The sequence below is a fragment of the Arachis ipaensis genome, chromosome B10 (assembly GCF_000816755.2).
Source record: "Arachis ipaensis cultivar K30076 chromosome B10, Araip1.1, whole genome shotgun sequence".
NCBI lineage: Eukaryota > Viridiplantae > Streptophyta > Magnoliopsida > Fabales > Fabaceae > Arachis > Arachis ipaensis.
The window spans coordinates 84,577,054-84,596,758 of NC_029794.2; positions in this window are offsets into that span (position 1 = coordinate 84,577,054).

The window sequence follows — 19,705 nt, forward strand, 5'->3', positions numbered from 1 at the left end:
GTGGTGGCAAGCCACAATACTTTATCCATAGAATCTCGTATCTCAGATCATTCAAATTCATAAGCCATATAAATAATTCAATTATAATTCATCAACATCCACATCATTTTCAATTGCATCTCATTCTTCATCATACATCAATCATATTCAATCCTTATCCTTCATTATCACACCTCCATTTCGTCCATCAATAGTTCCAATTCAAAACATAATTCATTCTTTTCTAAATGAATCAAACTTAAAACATACTCATTTTCTTAATAACTCAAATCAAACCATATAATCTTTGAATCTAAATCTTTTTAAACAATCATCTAAACAAAATCTCTAATTTTTATAAAATTTCGGCAGCATCTTCTCTAAAACTCGGACTTTGCCACCCTTTTCGGGCCCAAACCTGCATTCTTTTCATTTCAACATACCCTTCCTTATCATCATAACAACACCACAATAAATCTACCTCAGATCAACAATTATACCCATACAATATTCAAATCCATCATCCAAAATTCAACCAAGAATCATAGTTCACAAATCCTAGGCTTTTAACACCAAATAACATTTCTCATTATCATAACAACCTCCATAATAGTTATACCTCAAATCAATAATTCACCAAATCACCAATTAATCAACAAGCACCAAACCAACCATGTTCATCAACAAGATACTAAGTATCAAATATACACATGCAATCCAACTTATCCGATAGTCATCTAGCCTAAGTTTTCACATAACAGTATATATTAAATGCAAGAAACCTAAACCATACCTTGGCCGATTTCCACGTAACGACCCAAGCAATTTATTCAAAATCAAGACAGCCCCTCAAAATTCAACAAACTCTAAGCTCAGCTTCCTCCAAGTTTCAATATTCACAATTTCAAGCTCCAACTATTTATTCACAACCTAATACACATTTATAACACACATATATCCAATTTAATACTTAAAGCTCAAATTCAATAAAATTAAAATAGAATTATCGTATCCTCACCTTACCCAAGCTTCACATAAGTAAGAGTGAACGTTTTCCTCAAGCTAATTAGATTCTAAAACATCAGAAATAAAAAAATTCAACATTCCCACTCAAAATTTGAAAATTGGGGGAAAGAAGAGACTGAAGTAAAATAGCAAGTTACCTATAAAATTGTTCCGGTAAAAACGTAGAGTTCGACGCGATGAACACGTGACCGCAAATGGTGTGGCGATTAGAGATTGAACAGAGAAGTTACGAAATTTTGAAATCACCGTAATGGTTGGAAGTGGCTTTCGTTCTTCCCCCCCCCCCTTTTGCTTGCTGCAACGTAACTAATGGAGGAAAGGGGAAAAGTGGGTTCACTTAATGTCCTATTGGGCTGGTTTGGGTCCATGGGTTCGGTTCGGGTCTGGTTCGGTCTATTTGGTCTAATCTTGGATTGATTTTTTAAAAATTAATGTCAAAATTCTCGTTTTGACGAGCTCTATCCTATTTTAATATAATATTCGCATTTTTGATCTTCTTTATTAAAAAATTAATTTATTAACTAATTATCTACTAATTTATCGGGATTTGCGTGACGTTTCTATTAAAATGACGCGTCTAAGATTTTATTATAATTCAATAGGTATTTTAAATTAATTAAGGGTAATATTAGAGAAACAAAAAAATAACAAAAATTTACCTAATTTAATATTTATTATTTTAGTCTCTAATTAATAAAAAATTAATTAAATTTCTTTAATTATATATATCACATAACTTTTTTTATGTTATAATCTCACCATCTTTCTTACAAAAAAAAAGGGGATAAAAGCGGTTAAACTTGTTTAAATAATGGTTGTTAAGAAGACTCTAGTTATTGTTATTGTTATAAGATACTTCAACTAAAAATAAACAAAAAGAAAAATCTTGTGAATTTGGGATATGAAGATCTATGCTTGTAGAGAAAATAGGGATTACTGTAGAGAAGAGAATGATAATTAAATTTGGAGTTTAAAATTTTTAATTTTGATCTAGAGACCAAATTGCAGCATAAAAGTTTACTAATCCACGTCAGTTAATCGTTACCTGGCCAGCGTGTCACGGAAGAGTCCAAATCAATTTTCCGGTGGTGCCAGGTGGACGCAATGTATCGGAAGGACGAATCTGAGTTCCAGAGTGCAACTTTAGGAACGAATATGGATAACTTTAAAGTTCAGAGACTACTATAAAGTTCGATGCAATTTTAAAGGCTACTTTAAGACTTATAAGACATTAACTATTTAATGAGTCATGTTATATAACCTTATAATGTTTACCGAAGAATAAAACTAAAAGTATCTAATATTTTAAAAAACTAGGAATTAAATAAATGTCATTATTTATTATGAAAAAAAAAATTCTTAAAATTCTTAGGTTAATCTATTTATTAATTTAAGAAAAGAATTTATCTACATCTTCTTAATTATCTACAATCCATTATATTTTTCTCATTAAATTAAACTAAGTATTATTAGGTCATTCTTATATCATATATTTTTAGCTATCATATTTTTAAAATATAAGATAAATAAATTTTTATTAATATATATTAAAAATAAATTAAATTATATATATTATGTATATAATCGATTAATTTAGTGGTTGATTTTTTATATGTATATCATATTTTTTTTATTATCAATGTTACTTACTTGTTGAAGTTTAAATTTGGGATATGAGAAAAATCTAGCCTAGACATCATCTAGACCCAGTGAGCTAGTCCCAGCTGGCCTAATAAACGATTTATAATTACATTAATTACATGCTTATCTTCTAAAATAATGTGATGCATTACCTGAGCATTTTAAAAGTAGCCAATTGGATCGGCAAAATGCATGCATTCACACCTTGTTATCCCATAAAATAAATGAGGGATAGCCCTCAAGTTTAGACTTTTTCTTTTACATTAATAAGAAAAGAAACCTAAAGCAATTCTCCACTTCCCATAAGGCCATGCCCTCTCTATATTTCGGAGATGGATTCTGATTGTTAAAAAAAATTAAGAGTGTAAAATATAATTATAAATTTTATTTTTTTTATATTTTATTTTTTGTTTTATTTATAAAATTAATGGTAAAAGATTATATTTTATTATACATTCTCTTTTCTATGTTCTTTTTTTTCATATATGTCTTTTTTTTCAACTTATTGAATATATGTCTATTTATTTAAGAAAGTTTACTATATAAATCTAAAAAAATATCTATCCGTATAAATTTTAATTTAACTTAAATTAATTGACACCAAATATTTGTCAATTTACTATGTTTGAATATTTGAAGTGAAGCTATGTCAATGATGATACTAGCAAAAAATGATATAATTTTATTTATCCTATTTTAATGACATTAATTAGTTGCTATAATTTGTTATTAATAACTAATTTTATTTTACTTGCTATGTCATTATATCGCTAAACAAGTTGGTTCTTAAGGTAGCGATTAGTGGTGAGACAGAGACGGAAAGACTGAGACCGAGAGTGAGAGACAGAGACTAAGAGATAGAGATTGAAATAAATTTCAATATTCTGTTTGGTGCAAAGTGGGAAACATAAATTTAAACAAGAATGAAATTTTAATTTAATTTGTACAAAAGGTAAAATTGGAATTAATTAATTAAAATGAAGGTATTTTAGGTATAAAATGTTATTAAAGTTTCGGTTTCCATCTCTGAAAATTTTAGTCCCATTGTCCTCATTTTTTGGAGGTACTAAACTACTGAAATTTTGATAACAGAGACAGAAATTTTAGTACCAGTCTCTAAACCAACAAACATAATACTGAGTCTCAACCTCTTTGTCTCTGTCTCAGTACCTCAAAACAAACGCTACCTAATAGTTCATATTTACTTTTTGTTGTTGGTTTGTCGTTAAAATCAACCATAAAGAATTTTTTAATTTTTTTAATTAATTTTTAATTATTTTATATAATTTAATAAATAAGTATATTGTTGAGTTAAGAAATTAACCAAATTAATTAGTGATGACAAATATTATTTTTGAGCAAAATAAATAATTAGTGTTGATTAATTATATTTGTATATTACTAATTATTTATTGTTACAGGCCAAATCCAATTCCATAGCCCAAATGGAATGAAAAGCAAACAGAAAAGAATGGTGGGCGGAAAACAAAATAGAAGCCCAAGGAAAAAAAAAGAAAGAAGTCAGATGGGTTGCTCAAATGAATTCCCAAACCAAACCCAGCTTAATTTCAATTCCCTCCATATTGCTCCAACCAAAGCAACGTTCCCCTTTCTTTTGTCATAGTCAAATCAGAGCTTCAGAAAAGTAAGAAAGAGAAAGAGAGAGAGCTTCCTCCCTAAGCAAAACACCGAAGAAGCAAGAAAGAGAAATTAAGCTTGAAAGGCAGATGTCATTTCAACAAGTTCAAACCAAATCAAGCTTAGGTTAAAGGTAACCCATTTCCTCTTGCATGCATCAGATCTTCTTCTTTTCTTCCCAACTCTCTGCTCTGTCCGAAATGGGAAACAAAGGAAAGTGGTTTTCTGTTCTACTTTGCTGCATATCCACGGTCTTAAACATGACTTGGGGACTAAGTTGGTGTTCAAGGGCTCAGATCAAGTTGACCATTGGAAGATTTCTATGGTTGCTGTTTTATGGCTTTCGGTCAAGATGAGGAAGTCAGAAGGAGAGTTTCTACTCTGGGAATTAAGGAGAAAAAGTGAATATGTGGGTTGGTGAAGCTCAAGGCTCAAGGTGTTGACCTTGGAAGAAGAACCCAGCAACATGCAAGGAGATAAAAGAGGTTTCCTGTTCATTCAGAAACCAAGGAGAGAAAAACCAGTGAATAGAGATTCTATTCTGAGAGAGCTCTTTGAAGAAGTTCAACTAACTGGACATTGTAACCTAATCAAAGGTGCATTCTGCCAGAATGAAGAACTGAATCAGAGGCTTGATAATCTGGTTTTTCGCATAGCACAGAGGCTGTTGATGAAGTCAATCTCCTTCATGTTTTACTGATCGTAATGTACTTTTCTAAGTTTATCTTTCTGTAATTTCTTGTGAGAAAAGGCATTGTGAGAAAGCTCAAGTAAAAGCCATGAGTGGAAAAAGGCTGAGTGATACACTTGAGAGAAAAGTTTAGAGTTATTTTCAGATTTATTTAGGTATGTTTATGTCTTGTATCTTGTACCTGTGAGGTATTCATTTCTTAGTTGGGTTAGCACTAAGAGTGAATAGTTAGGTATTAGCATAGCCAATGTCAAGTTGGGTTAGAACTTGAGTGTGAAAGGATTGGGTTAATCCTGTGGAATTGGTGTATGTAATACTGTTAACTATAGTGGAAATTTCTCCATTGTTGTGGAGGAGACTGGACGTAGTTTGCATAGCACAAGGTAACCGAACCAGGATATATGCTGGTGTTAGCTTTTCTCTTCTCTGCACTGTTCTGTTTTCTGATATTCATGAGACAAAAATAAATTATCTCATAAATTTCTGCTGCTGAGTTCAAACAGAATCAGAATTGAAAGTTTGTTTAAAAAGGGTCATAACAGCAACTTAAAAGAAAGGCATAGATTCAACCCTCCTTCTCTAAGCCTACCACAACCTTCAATTGGTATCAGGAGCTAAGATCTCAAGAATCAAGCTTAACCGCTTGGAGCAAAGATCCAATGGCGAACAACTTGGGCACAACCACAGTTGCCTACACCCTCACTGAAGGCCAGTCAAACAACCGGCCACCTTTCTTCAACGGGAAGAACTACTCCTACTGGAAAGAAAGGATAAGGATTTTCATCTAATCTATTGACTACAACTTATGGAAGATTGTTCTCAGCGGTCCCAAGATCCCAACAAAAATAAGTGCTGATGGAGTGGTGACTCCAAAAGAAGAAGTTGAATGGAATGAATATGATAAGAAGAAGATAGAGCTGGATGTTAAAGCAATCAACCTTCTTCACTGTGCTATCAGCTTTGAAGAATACCGGAAGGTGTCTAGATGCAAGACAGCCAAAGAAATCTGGAAAAAACTCCAAGTTACACACGAAGGCACTAAACAAGTCAAAGAAACGAGGATTGATATGCTGCGAAAAGAGTACGAGATGTTTAGCATGAAGGACGGAGAAAGCAATGATGAAGCATTTGAGAGATTCTCAATCATAATCAACAACCTTGATGCTATGGGTACAAACTATGCATAACAAACCTTGGTGAAAAAACTCCTTAGAAGCCTCACAAAAGAATGGAAAAATACTGCCACTGTCCTAACTGAGAGTAACAACATAAGTCCCATAACCTATAATAAGCTGAGAGGAAAACTCCTTGCCTATGAAGCCACACACACAAATACAAACTCAAAGAAAAAGGGAATAGCAATCAAGTCACAAATAGAACCGAAAGAGAGTGAGTCTAGTGATGGTATTTCAGATGACGAGCTTTTGTTTTTTGCTAAGAGATTTAGAAGGATGATGAAAAACAAGGGCAAATACAAGGGTTCAAGTTCAAAGGAGCACAAGATCGACTTGAGTAAAGTGACGTGCCATCATTGCAAGGAGGCTGGACACTTCAAGCTAAACTGTCCAAAGCTCAAAAAGGAGGACAAAGGAAAGAAGGAAAGGAAGAGAGTACTCATGGCAGCTTGGGAGGATATTGAGAACGACTCAAATGAAGAAGAAAAATCTGAAGGAGATGACAAAGACTGCTTCATGGCTGGAAACAACAATCTTGATGAGGTAAATTACTATGATTTGACCATTGAGGACTTATATGCTATTATTGATGATCTCACTTTAAACACCTCAAAACTGCTTGACAAGTACAATGAATGCAGATCTGAAAGAGATGTGTTAAGAGCTGAAAATGATTTTTTAAAAGAAAAAGTGAAGGAAACTGAATGTGCTTTGGACATCATTGAAGAAAACATATTTCTAAAATCTGAACTTGAAAAATTAAAAGGAAAGCACATTGTGGATCCTTCTCATGAGTTAATTGCTGAAAATGAAAGATTAAATGATATGATTAAAAGGCTGAATGGTGACTTAGCAAAATTTGCTCAAGGTTCTAGTAACTTGGACAAACTACTTGCAAGTCAAAGACCATTATTTGAAAAATCTGGTTTAGGCTACATAGCCAAGGAAGATGTAGTTTCCAACACTTCCTCTATAAAATTTGTGGCTTCTTCATCAAATACCAAATCCATACCAATCAAGTCGGGTATTGGATATGTTTCAACTTTTGAAGAAAAATTTGATGAAGTGTACACAAGTGAAACTGAGCCTTCACCAAGAACTGATCCGAGTTCAAACCGGCCAGGTTTGGATTACATTTTGAAAAATGAGGCTGCTTTCAAGAAACCACCATTTTATAACAAAACCTCATTTTCGAAAGGTAAAAATTTTCAAAGAAATTCTGGTGAAAATGCTTTTGCAAAAAGGAATAACTTTAATAAAAATCAGTTTGTCAAAAGAAATGCATCTCCTCCAAAAACCAGAAAATTTCAACACTTTAATCATTTCAAGCAATATAACTCACCTCAATTTCAGCGACACACATCAGAAAATCATTGTGTCAATTGCAAGAAATTTGGTCACTTATATGCACAATGTTTCATTGAAAAGAGAGTTGTAGGAAACAAAGTTTATAATGTTGTTTGTGATTTCAATGCACTTGGGCAACCAAGATGGATTAACTTCAAAGGATCCAAATTAATTTGGATACCTAAGGCTACTTGAAACTCTTCATGCAGATTTGCCTAGCATCCAAGAACAAAAAAGACATGTGGTACATGGATAGTGGATGTTCAAGGCACATGACTGGAAGGTCAACTTACTTCATCAAACTAAATAAGTATGATGGAGGATTTGTGACCTTTGGAGATGATGGTAAAGGTAAAATCATTGCTGTTGGAAAAGTAGGTAATGAACAATCTACTTTCATTGATGATGTACTTTTGGTATGTGGTTTGAAGCACAATCTTTTGAGTATAAGTCAGCTGTGTGACTTAGGATATTTAGTAATTTTCAAAAGGCTTGAATGCTGTGTTATTAATGAAAGAACAAATGAAGTGATGTTTGTTGCCAAGCACTTTAATAATATGTATGGACTTACTCTTGATGAACTAAAAGATCAAAATGTAGCTTGTCTTCACTCTAAAGAATCTGAAAAGTGGTTATGGCACAAGAGATTGGGTCATGCAAGTATGTTTCAAATTAACAAACTTATAAAGAAAGAATTAGTAAGAGGCCTTCCTTTAATAAAGTTTGACAAAAACATCACTTGTGATGCTTGCCAAATGGGAAAACAAACAAAAAGTTCTTTTAAAACAAAGGAAGACATCTCTACTAAAAGACCACTTGAGTTGCTACACATTGATTTATTTGGTCCAACAAGAACTCAAAGCCTAGGTGGTAAACATTACAGTTTAGTAATTATGGATGACTATACTAGGTTTGGTTGGGTTTTATTTCTTGCACACAAAAATGAAGCCTTTTCGGCCTTTGAACATTTTTGCAAGAAAATTCAAAATGAAAAGGATATGAAAATCTCTTCTATAAGAAGCGATCATGGAACTAAATTTGAAAATAATTTATTTGAATCCTTTTGTGAGGAATTTGGAATATCTCACAACTTCTCTTGTCCAAGAACACCACAACAAAATGGTGTTGTGGAAAGAAGAAATAGAAGCATACAAGAGATGACAAGAGCTATGCTTTGTGAGAGTAATGTTCCAAAATTCCTTTGGGCTGAAGCGGTTAACACGACTTGCCACATTTTGAATAGAACAATCATAAGGAAATTTTTGAAGAAAACCCCTTATGAACTTTGGAAAGGCTACCCACCAAACTTAGATTACTTGCACATCTTTGGATGCAAATGTTTTGTTTTAAATAACAAAAAAAATTTGGGAAAATTTGATCAAAAGGCTTATGAGTGTTTGTTTGTAGGATATTCCACAACTAGTAAAGTATATAGGATTTATCATCAAGATGCTAGGATTATTGAGGAGTCCATACATGTTACATTTTGTGATACTAACTTGGTGCAAAACATTTTGGAAGATTGTGATGCAGGAAATCAAGCTCAAAAGGAAGATGAAACCACTCAAAATCATGAAAAATAAAATTATGGTCAAACTAAACCAGAAACTGCAACTGCTAAAAATTCGAGGGACAATTCCATTTTGTCTCATGAATTTGAAGGAAATCCTGGAAACAGCAGCACCCAGAATCCCTTAGTGACTGAATCTGCCACCAAATCCACCAGACCTCGTGAATGGAGGTACTTGAAGAACTATCTCGAGGAATTTGTCATTGGAGACGTCTCTCATGGAGTGCAAACACGGTCTTCCAATAGAAAGGTAAATGAAGGATCAAACATTGCCCTTCATTCACAAATAGAACCTCAAAATGTCAAGGAAACCCTTAGTGACCCTTCTTGAGTTAAAGCTATGGAGGATGAGCTTCTTGAGTTTGAAAAGAACCAAGTGTGAACTTTAGTTCCAAGGCCAAGTGGAAAGAAAGTGACCGGCACCAAGTGGATATTTCGAAACAAGTTGGGAAAAGATGGTAGCATTGCAAGAAACAAGGCAAGGCTAGTGGCACAAGGATATAACCAAGAAGAAAGAATAGACTTTGATGAATTCTTTGCCCCTGTTGCCCGAATGGAAGCCATAAGACTTCTCTTAGCTTATGCTGCTTTTTGTGGTTTTAAATTATATCAAATGGATGTGAAATGTGCATTTTTGAATGGAGTGATAGATAGAGAAGTATATGTAGAGCAGCCTCCTGGTTTTGAAAATAAAGAGCATTCTAATCATGTTTTCAAATTATCTAAAGCTCTCTATGGTTTAAGACAAGCTCCTAGAGCTTGGTATGAGAGACTTAGCTCTTTTCTTTTGAAAAATGATTTTCAAAGAGGCACCACTGACACAATTCTATTTATCAAAAACTCTAATGATTCTTTTATTCTAGTCTAAATATATGTTGATGACATTATTTTTGGATCAGCCAATGAATCCCTTTGTTCTGAATTTGGAAAACTCATGACAAGTGAATTTGACATGAGTATGATGGGTGAACTTAATTTCTAGTTCTAAATTAGATAAGGAAGAAACTGAGAAAGATGTTGATGAGACTAGGTATAGAGGAATGATTGGTTCTCTTATGTACTTAACTTCCTCTAGACCCGACATTGTGCAAAGTGTTAGATTGTGTTCTAGGTTCCAATCCAAACCTAAAGAGTCACATCTTTCTGCAGTTAAAAGGATCATTAGATATGTTCATGGGACATCTAATTTTGGTCTTTGGTATCCTAAGATTGATGATTTTTCTGTAGTTGGTTATTGTGATACAGATTTTGCTGGTGATAGAGTTGATAGAAGGAGCACTTCTGGTTTATGTTGCTTCCTTGGAAAGTCCTTAAATGTTTGGTCAAGTAAGAAGCAACCAACAGTGGCTTTATCCACTGCAGAGGCTGAGTATATAGCTGCTTCTTCTTGTTGTTCTCAGCTTTTATGGTTAAAAACACAGCTTGCTGATTACAAATAAAATGCTGAAAATATTCCCTTGATGTGTGATAATATGAGTGTCATTAATATTTCTAAAAATCCAGTTTTGCACTCTAGGACTAAGCATATTGAAGTGAAATTTCACTCAATAAGAGAACATGTCCAAAAGGGGGATATTAGTATTCAATTTGTTAAATCAGAGGAGCAATTAGCAGATATTTTCACAAAACCATTAGCTGAAGATAGATTCTGCATGCTTAGGACTTGTCTAGGAATTTTGAATTTTGATTCTTTATTTGAAAAATATTGATGTATTTTCTGGAGCTTTTTGTCTCATAAACAGGTATGAGACAATTCTGGGCAGGTGATGAACGCTTCCTTCAAATCAGCGTGTTTCTGGACTTGTTTCAAGTGAAAGTTAATCTGAGCCAACCTTAAGTCAGATCTAGGTAGCCCTATGTGTTTCCTTTGTTCAAACCACCTATGGGCCCAACATGAATGTTACAATGTTGTTTGTTATTTTTGATGGCTTGTGTGTTTAAGTTTTCATAAAGGGTTTTCATTTGATGTTTTGTGGCCCAAAAGGTTTTCAAGTGGATTTAATTTTTTTTTTGTCCAAAAGGTGTTTCAGTTTAATTTTTGTTGTCTTTCAAAATTTAAAATTAATTTATTATTTTATTTTTAAATCAAATAAAATCTTTCTTGTATGAGGTCATGTCTTTTCAAGTCTTTTCAAATGGTGATGCAGTTGCATGGTTTTGGAAATCTTCTTTTTGGGTACTGTTACCAACACTCCCTCTCTTCCCTCCATAACTCCTTCTCTAACCCTTCGGTTTTCACCACTACCCTCATTACTCTTTTTCTTCTTAAACTAAAAACTACCAAATGAGGAAGAAAACCATAGCACACAAGCCTCCTCGTGAAAAGGTGTATAAACTTCCATCCAAGCGTTCCACTCGCTCCCAAGACAAAACCTTCACACCTTCACCATCTCCTCCTACTTCTCCTCCTCGCACTGCTCCCATGGCGCGAACCAAGATCACGCCAAGTTACCCTGCCCCTGCCAAGCCGACACCATCACCGAAGGTCACACCTTCCAAGCCAGGATCCTCAAAACCTGGTTCTGCGAAGCCTAGCTCCTCCAAGGGCAAATGTCCGGCGGCTGAGGAACCTGTCCTCGAACCAACACAACCCAAATCCAGGTCGATTCATGTGCGCTCTCAATGAAGTAACACTCGAGTCCCTCTCAAAAATGTTAAAGAACCAGACATGGGACCTTTTGATCACAAAGCCCATTTTTTGACCTCTCATTCGAACTATAATCCCTATAGATTCAAATCTGCCATGAATAATGACTTTTATGATGGGGTTATCAAGTATCATACCCTGTGTCTCTCTTTTCTTGCTGATTTGCCATCTTTGAAAAGAATAGGTTTTCCATTTGATTGATAACTTGATTTTTCCGGACTGGAATCATCTTTTTGACATCAAAAAGCCTGTTTATCCCTTGTTGGTCAAAGAATTTTATGCAAACATGACTTATCATGAAGGCACTGCTCACTCATATGTAAAAGGCCGAGATATAATTTTAAATAATGAAACTATAAGTGATGCTTTGAAGTATACTGATGTTGGGCCTTGTGCTTACACTTCGGTTAAGTGGGATGAAGGTGTTGAAATTTCTTATCATGATGCATTGGCATACATCTGTGAACATGTTTCTTTAATTGATGGCATTACACCCACTCACAAAGCCCTAGAGTATGAGCGTGCTCAGTTGCACCGAATGGTAAACCACATTATTCTTCCTCAAAGTGGCTCATATCAAAGGGTTTCCTACACTGATACTCTTGTTTTATATGCCCTTCTCACCAAAACTGAAATTTCTTTTGCATACTTGATGGTTAGATATATGTTTGATACTGTTAGGATTGAAAAGGACAAAGCACTTCCTTTTGGCATGTTTCTAACTTGTATATTTGAGTATTTTGGTGTTGACTTGACCAATGAGGAATATCAAAATAGACATTCATACCTAAAAGGGGGTGGTTCGGTGAAACAGCAAAAAGGACCCACTAGATCTGAAAGGGTTGTCCTAGATGATAAAGATGATGACTTTGTCCCTGAGAATTCTCCTGCTCCTTCCACTGAGGGTACATCCATCTCTACTGGGAAGAAATCTGCCTTGCTGAATGTGGTCAAAGATGTTGTTCAGGAGTTTGTTTCTCAATCGAATCACTTGATTGCTATGAGCAAAGAGCAAAGGAAGCTGGCTAGCAAGCATGAGAACTTCCTAAAGAAATCAAGGGATAGAGTGGCTGTGTTCATGTCATTCATCGATAACCTTCAAGAAGATGAAGACCCTGCCACAGATGTTGAGGAGGAAGCTAATTCGGAAGGGGACGGTTCTGATGCCTAGAAATTGTCTCATGAAAACTGCTGCTGCTCTCTTTTTGTCTCATGAACTCTGTTTTTCTTTTGCTACTTTTGAACTGCTTCATTTTGGATGACTGTAATAACTCTAAATACTGCTGCACTGTTGTTAGTTAGTTAGAACTTTGGACTGTGATCTAACCTTTTCTTGTAGGATTTGTATTGTTGTTTTTGTTAATTATCCGCCCTTGATGACAAAAGAGGGAGTAGGATAATAGGATGGTAAATGTGTTAGGATAAGTCTTTGGCATTGCTGCATCAAAACTTGTTTTTACATGCTGAATCCCTTTTGGCTGATGATAATAGCTTGATGATTGGGCTGATTATATGGTGTTGCTTACTTGATATCCCTTAGATAAATGTGCATAGCTCTTCATTGTGCTCTTTTTAAGTGTAATGTAAAACAGGAACAAAGAGGAAAGCATAAATCCAGGGGGAGAAAATCTTGAATAGGAAAGGGGGAGCAACACAAGAGCAAATGACAAAAATCAAAGGGAGTTTCTATACCTTACTCAAACTCATTTCCTTTGATTATTGCTTAAATCATGTTTGTCATCAAGGGAGAGATTTTTGAGTTAAGAAATTAACCAAATTAATTAGTGATGACAAACATTATTTTTGAGCAAACAGAAAAGAATGGTGGGCTGAAAACAAAATAGAAGCCCAAGGAAAAGAAAAGAAAGAAGTCAGATGAGTTGCTCAAATGAATACCCGAACCAAACCCAGCTTAATTTCAATTCCCTCTATATTGCTCCAACCAAAGCAACGTTCCCATCTCTTTTGTCATAGTCAAATCAGAGCTTCAGAAAAGTAAGAAAGAGAAAGAGAGAGAGCTTCCTCCCTAAGCAAAACACCGAAGAAGCAAGAAAGAGAAATTAAGCTTGAAAGGCAGATGTCATTTCAACAAGTTCAAACCAAATCAAGCTTAGGTTAAAGGTAACCCATTTTCTCTTGCATGCATCAGATCTTCTTCTCTTCTTCCCAACTCTCTGCTCTGTCCGAAATGGGAAACAAAGGAAAGTGGTTTTCTGTTCTACTCTGCTGCATATCCACGGTCTTAAACATGACTTGGAGACCAAGTTGGTGTTCAAGGGCTCAGATCAAGTTGACCATTGGAAGATTTCTATGGTTGCTGTTTTATGGCTTTCGGTCAAGATGAGGAAGTCAGAAGGAGAGTTTCTACTCTGGGAATTAAGGAGAAAAAGTGAATCTGTGGGTTGGTGAAGCTCAAGGCTCAAGGTGTTGACCTTGGAAGAAGAACCCAGCAACATGCAAGGAGATAAAAGAGGTTTGCTGTTCATTCAGAAACCAAGGAGAGAAAACCAGTGAATAGAGGTTCTGTTCTGAGAGAGCTCTTTGAAGAAGTTCAACTAACTGGACAGTGTAACCTAATCAAAGGTGCATTCCGCCAGTATGAAGAACTGAATCAGAGGCTTGCTAATCTGGTTTTTCGCATAGCACAGAGGCTGTTGATGAAGTCAATCTCCTTCATGTTTTACTGATCGTAATGTACTTTTCTAAGTTTATCTTTCTGTAATTTCTTGTGAAAAAAGATATTGTGAGAAAGCTCAAGTAAAAGCCATGAGTGAAAAAAGGCTGAGTGATACACTTGAGAGAAAAGCCTAGAGTTATTTTCAGATTTATTTAGGTATATTTATGTCTTGTATCTTGTACCTGTGAGGTATCCCTTTCTTAGTTGGGTTAGCACTAAGAGTGAATAGTTAGGTATTAGCATAGCCAATGTCAAGTTAGGTTAGAACTTGAGTGTGAAAGGATTGGGTCAATCCTGTGGAATTGGTGTATGTAATACTATTAACTATAGTGGAAATTCCTCCATTGTTGTGGAGGAGACTAGACATAGGTTGCATAGCACAAGGCAACCGAACCAGGATATATGCTGGTGTTAGCTTTTCTCTTTTATGCACTGTTCTGTTTTCTGATATTCATGAGACAAAAATAAATTGTCTCATAAATTTCTGCTGGTGAGTTCAAACAGAATCAGAATTGAAAGTTTGTTTAAAAATGGTCATAACAGCAACCTAAAAGAAAGGCATAGATTTAACCCCCCTTCTCTAAGCCTACCACAACCATCATATATTTATTATTTAAATATGATGTTATATTAATAAAAAATAAAGTTGTTCAATATAAAATTTTAATTCATTTGATAAATATTTAAATATTAAAATTTAATTAAATTCTATACTGTTAAAAGTTTTTAAATAGACTGTTAGAGAAGAAAATATTTATAGACTATGATGTATATAGTTGGTGTATAATTATATGATCTCCATTTGTTCCTTTCGAATAATAAATATAAGATATATCATGAGTTTTGCCACACGTCTAAGCAATTTTATCAACTAAGTTCTATCAAATTGGTTCAAACTAACAAAACCCCCTCATATAAGATGTGCTTGAATGATGCATTTGTTCTTCGTGTGTTCCTTTCTCCTCGTGATTTTTCTATTGTTACTGCTATCTGTTGTCACTACGGTTTCTTTCCATTTCTTCTCGCTCGTCCTCCATCTAATGTTATTGCAATATTTGTTATTTTTTATTTTTTGTTTAATTTTTTTTCTTGTTTTTATTTTTCTTAAGACAATAAAAAACAAGAAGAATTATGAGAAGATGATGATAAAGAAGAGGAAGAGGAAAGCTTTGAATTGTGCAGAATTTATCAGAAAAAATACCAAATTTTTTAAGCTTGAAACAAGAAATTTCTTAACAATGGCATAGAAATTTTTTTTAACTAATTAGAAGCAGTGATGGACCTAGAAAATTTATGTTGAGGGGACAAAAATAATATACATTATTATCAAAAGATATATTAATTCAAATTTAATAAAATAAAAGTGTACATTAATTATTAGAATACAAAAAAAATAAATAAAAAATGACATTAGTCGCTAACTTTTTTTCTTCAAATCTTGAAGCTACTTCTCTTCTTATTTTCATATTTTTAAAATGTTAAATAATTGTTTCATTATTAACTTAATTGAATATTTCTCTCTATATATGTAACCAAACAATCATTACTATTTTAAAATATTTTTTATTACTATTTTTAAAAACAAAAAATATATATTCTAAATTAATCATAGAGTCATAAAGAGGTATATAAAAAAATAAAAGGATTTAAAATTTACATTTTGATAAAGAGAAGATAACCACTAAACAAAGAATAGAAAAAAAAGGTTGAAAATATGAAACTGAGAAAAGGGTTTATGAGAATAAAAAAGTGGTGACGGCTGGAATTTAAGAATGAGAGAAAATTAATTTTGATTAGGTTAACTAATAGTCAAAATGATAAAAAAATAAATTAAGTTTGAGACTTTGAATAATTGAACTTAATTTATTTGTAGTAAAATCATTTAAAATAAAAATATTATATATATATATATTTTTTATATTTTTTTATTGAAAAAATGAAAGATTTTATCTAAACACAATTATTTTAAAATTAAATTGTATACTCTTAAATTCTAAACAGCAAATTGTTTTGCAATGTAACATGGAGATAAATTCAAATTATGTATTTATCGTGGTAAATTTTTTGTATTTTATATAAAATTTTTGTATTTTTGTAAACTTTTTGTCATCATCATCATTTTGTGTTCTTTTTTTTTTATTCTTTTCTTTCATAAAATTTTTAAAAATACACAAATAAATAAACAAACAAACAAAATAAATAAAAATAAGAAAAGAAACGTATAACAAGAAGAAGAAAATAATGTCGATAATAACAATGACGACGACAATAATAATAATAATGGAGAAAGAGAAAGAAAAAGAGAAAGAGAAAAAAGAAAAAAGAAAAAAATGAAGAAGGAAAGAAAAAAAGAAAGAGAAAAAAATAATATATATATATATATATATGTTCATACCCTGGCCCAATAATAAAGGTCCAGGATCCAAGCAAAGAGGCCCAACCCAAAGGGTTGGCCTTCATCCAGTACCAGCCTCCATCCCAAGAAGTCGGTACTAAACACGACCTGCTCCAAAGAAGTCGGACACGAGGGTTAGCTGGCAGATAACACTCATTCGAATGAGTAACTGCCCCTAGAAACTCTATAACCACTTCATAGAGCCATATCTTAACCTCCCTAAGATATGGGAACGGTTATCCACCTAAAAAGGTGGCACTACTTCAGCGGTGGTTATTGGTTCACCACTATAAATACGCTGACACCATTCAGGTATCTCGAAGTCCCAATACTCTCTAACCTGCTCACACCCTTGCTAACTTAGGCATCGGAGTGTCTTTGCAGGTACCACCCCCCATTCTTTCACACGTACAAGTCGGACGGAGGAACACCGAATAACAGATCCACTCGAAAGCCACCTCCTTCATACGTTTGGGCCAACCAACGCCATCCAGTCCATTAATCTCCGGTTATCCACCGTAACATTGGCGCCGTTGCCCGGGACCCGAGAGATCAACCAGTGATGGCGGATAGATCCCCTGAAGAGGGTCATGTGGAGACAGATTCTGAACAAGAGAATCTGAACACTGGAAATAATGAGGCAGACCAGACCCTTCACCAGAAAGCCAATGATCAACACAGGGAAGGCACCTCCGGAATCAAAAACCCGAAGGTAAATTCCTTGGAGGGGCACGAATCAGAAAAAGAAGGACCATCCCATGCAATTGAGCTCATGGGATTAGTCCACAGTCGCCTCGAGCAGCTAGAACAGGAACGGGAACGACAAAAAGAAACCGAAAAGAACCTAAAAGAGGAGATGGAGCGATGAAAAGAGTTAGAAAGAAAACTCTTAAAGTTAGAATCCTCCCTCAAAGGTCAGAACTCCCACGACGGTAGAGAAGATTCGCCCTTAGGGGAGAAAGATCCTTTTAGTCCACAGAACACTAGTAGACCAAGGAATCTCAGCGGACATCCTCTTTAAGCCCGCTTTCGACAAACTAGGGTTAGATGAGAAAGAGTTAAGAGCCTACCCCAACACCTTGTACGGATTAGGCGACACGCCAATAAAGCCACTAGGATTTTTGCCCCTCCACACCACCTTTGGAAAGGGGGAAAAATCAAAGACTCTGAGTATAGACTTTATAGTCATCGACGTGGGGTCGGCTTATAATGCTTTAATCGGCAGAGCTACCCTTAATCGACTCGGAGCGGTGGTATCGACACCCCACCTCTGCATGAAATTCTCGACCTCAGCGGGGATAGCAACGATGAGGGGAGATCAGAAGTTGGCAAGGAAATGCTACAATGAAAGCCTAAACCTGAGAGGAAAAGGCAAAGAAGTTCACATAATAGAGCTCGGTGGAGCAAGGATTAAAGAAGAACTGCGACCACGACCCGGAGGAAAAACCGAGGAGATTCAGGTCGGAGAAGAGGAAGGAAAAAACACTCACATAGGAACCAACCTGGGGGAAACCCTAAGACAAGAGTTGACTAAGCTCCTAAGAGATAATTCTAATCTCTTCGCCTGGAAGGCCTCCGACATGCCTGGGATAGATCCCGAGCTCATGTCCCACAAGCTCTCGGTCTACTCGGGATCTCGACCTGTACAACAAAGAAGACGCAAGCTCGGCCCAGAGCGAGCTCTAATAGTAGAGGAGCAAGTACAAGCGCTCCTAGAAGCCGGTTTCATCAGAGAAGTCAAATATCCAACATGGCTAGCCAATGTAGTGCTAGTCAAAAAACAAAATGGTAAATGGAGAATGTGCGTCGACTATACCGACTTAAATAAGGCATGTCCCAAGGACCCTTATCCACTACCAAGCATTGACGCCCTAGTAGACTCTAGCTCGGGGTATCAATACTTGTCGTTCATGGACGCCTACTCGGGGTATAACCAAATCCCGATGTATGAACCAGACCAGGAAAAAACATCATTCATCACGCCCAGATCTAACTTTTGCTACGTGGTCATGCCATTTGGATTGAAAAATGCAGGGGCCACATATTAGAGGCTGATGAATAAGGTGTTTGCCCCTCACCTAGGGAGCTTAATGGAGGTGTACGTCGACGATATGCTGGTAAAGACCAAGAAAGAAGTCGACATCTTGTCTGACCTTTCACGAGTCTTTGACACCATAAGGTTGCACGGGATGAGACTAAATCCTGCAAAGTGCGCCTTCGCGGTGGAGGCAGGAAAATTTCTAGGATTCATGCTAACACAAAGAGGGATCGAAGCCAATCCCGACAAGTGTAGAGCTATCCTGGAAATGAAAAGCCCGACTTGTTTGAGAGAGGTTCAACAGCTGAATGGCCGGCTAGCAGCTCTCTCCAGATTTTTGGCAGGATCAGCACTAAGATCCCTTCCACTGTTCTCCCTATTGAGAAAGGGACACCAGTTTGAATGGACTCCCGAATGCGAGGAGGCGTTATACAGCGACTCCCAAGTGGTGACCTCCCAAATAAGTGGAGAATATCAGGCAAAGGACCCAAACATGAAGAGGTACTTGGAAAAAACTTTGGAGCACCTGGGGCACTTTGCAGAAACCGAGGTGAAACACATAACTCGGGATCTAAACAGCAGAGCAGACGCCCTATCCAAGTTAGCAAGTACCAAGCCAGGAGGAAATAACAGAAGCCTGATTCAAGAGACTCTCTAGGAACCTTCAGTGGTAAAAATGGAAGACAAACAAGAAGTCTTTGAAGTGGTCGGATTAAACCTCGGATGGATGAACCCCTTAGTCGAATACCTGAAATTCGACATCCTCCCCAAGGAGGAAAAGGAGGCCAAGAAAATCCGAATGGAAGCACAACACTATATTTTGGTGAAAAATATTCTCTATAGAAGGGGGATATCAACACCATTGTTAAAGTGTGTACCGA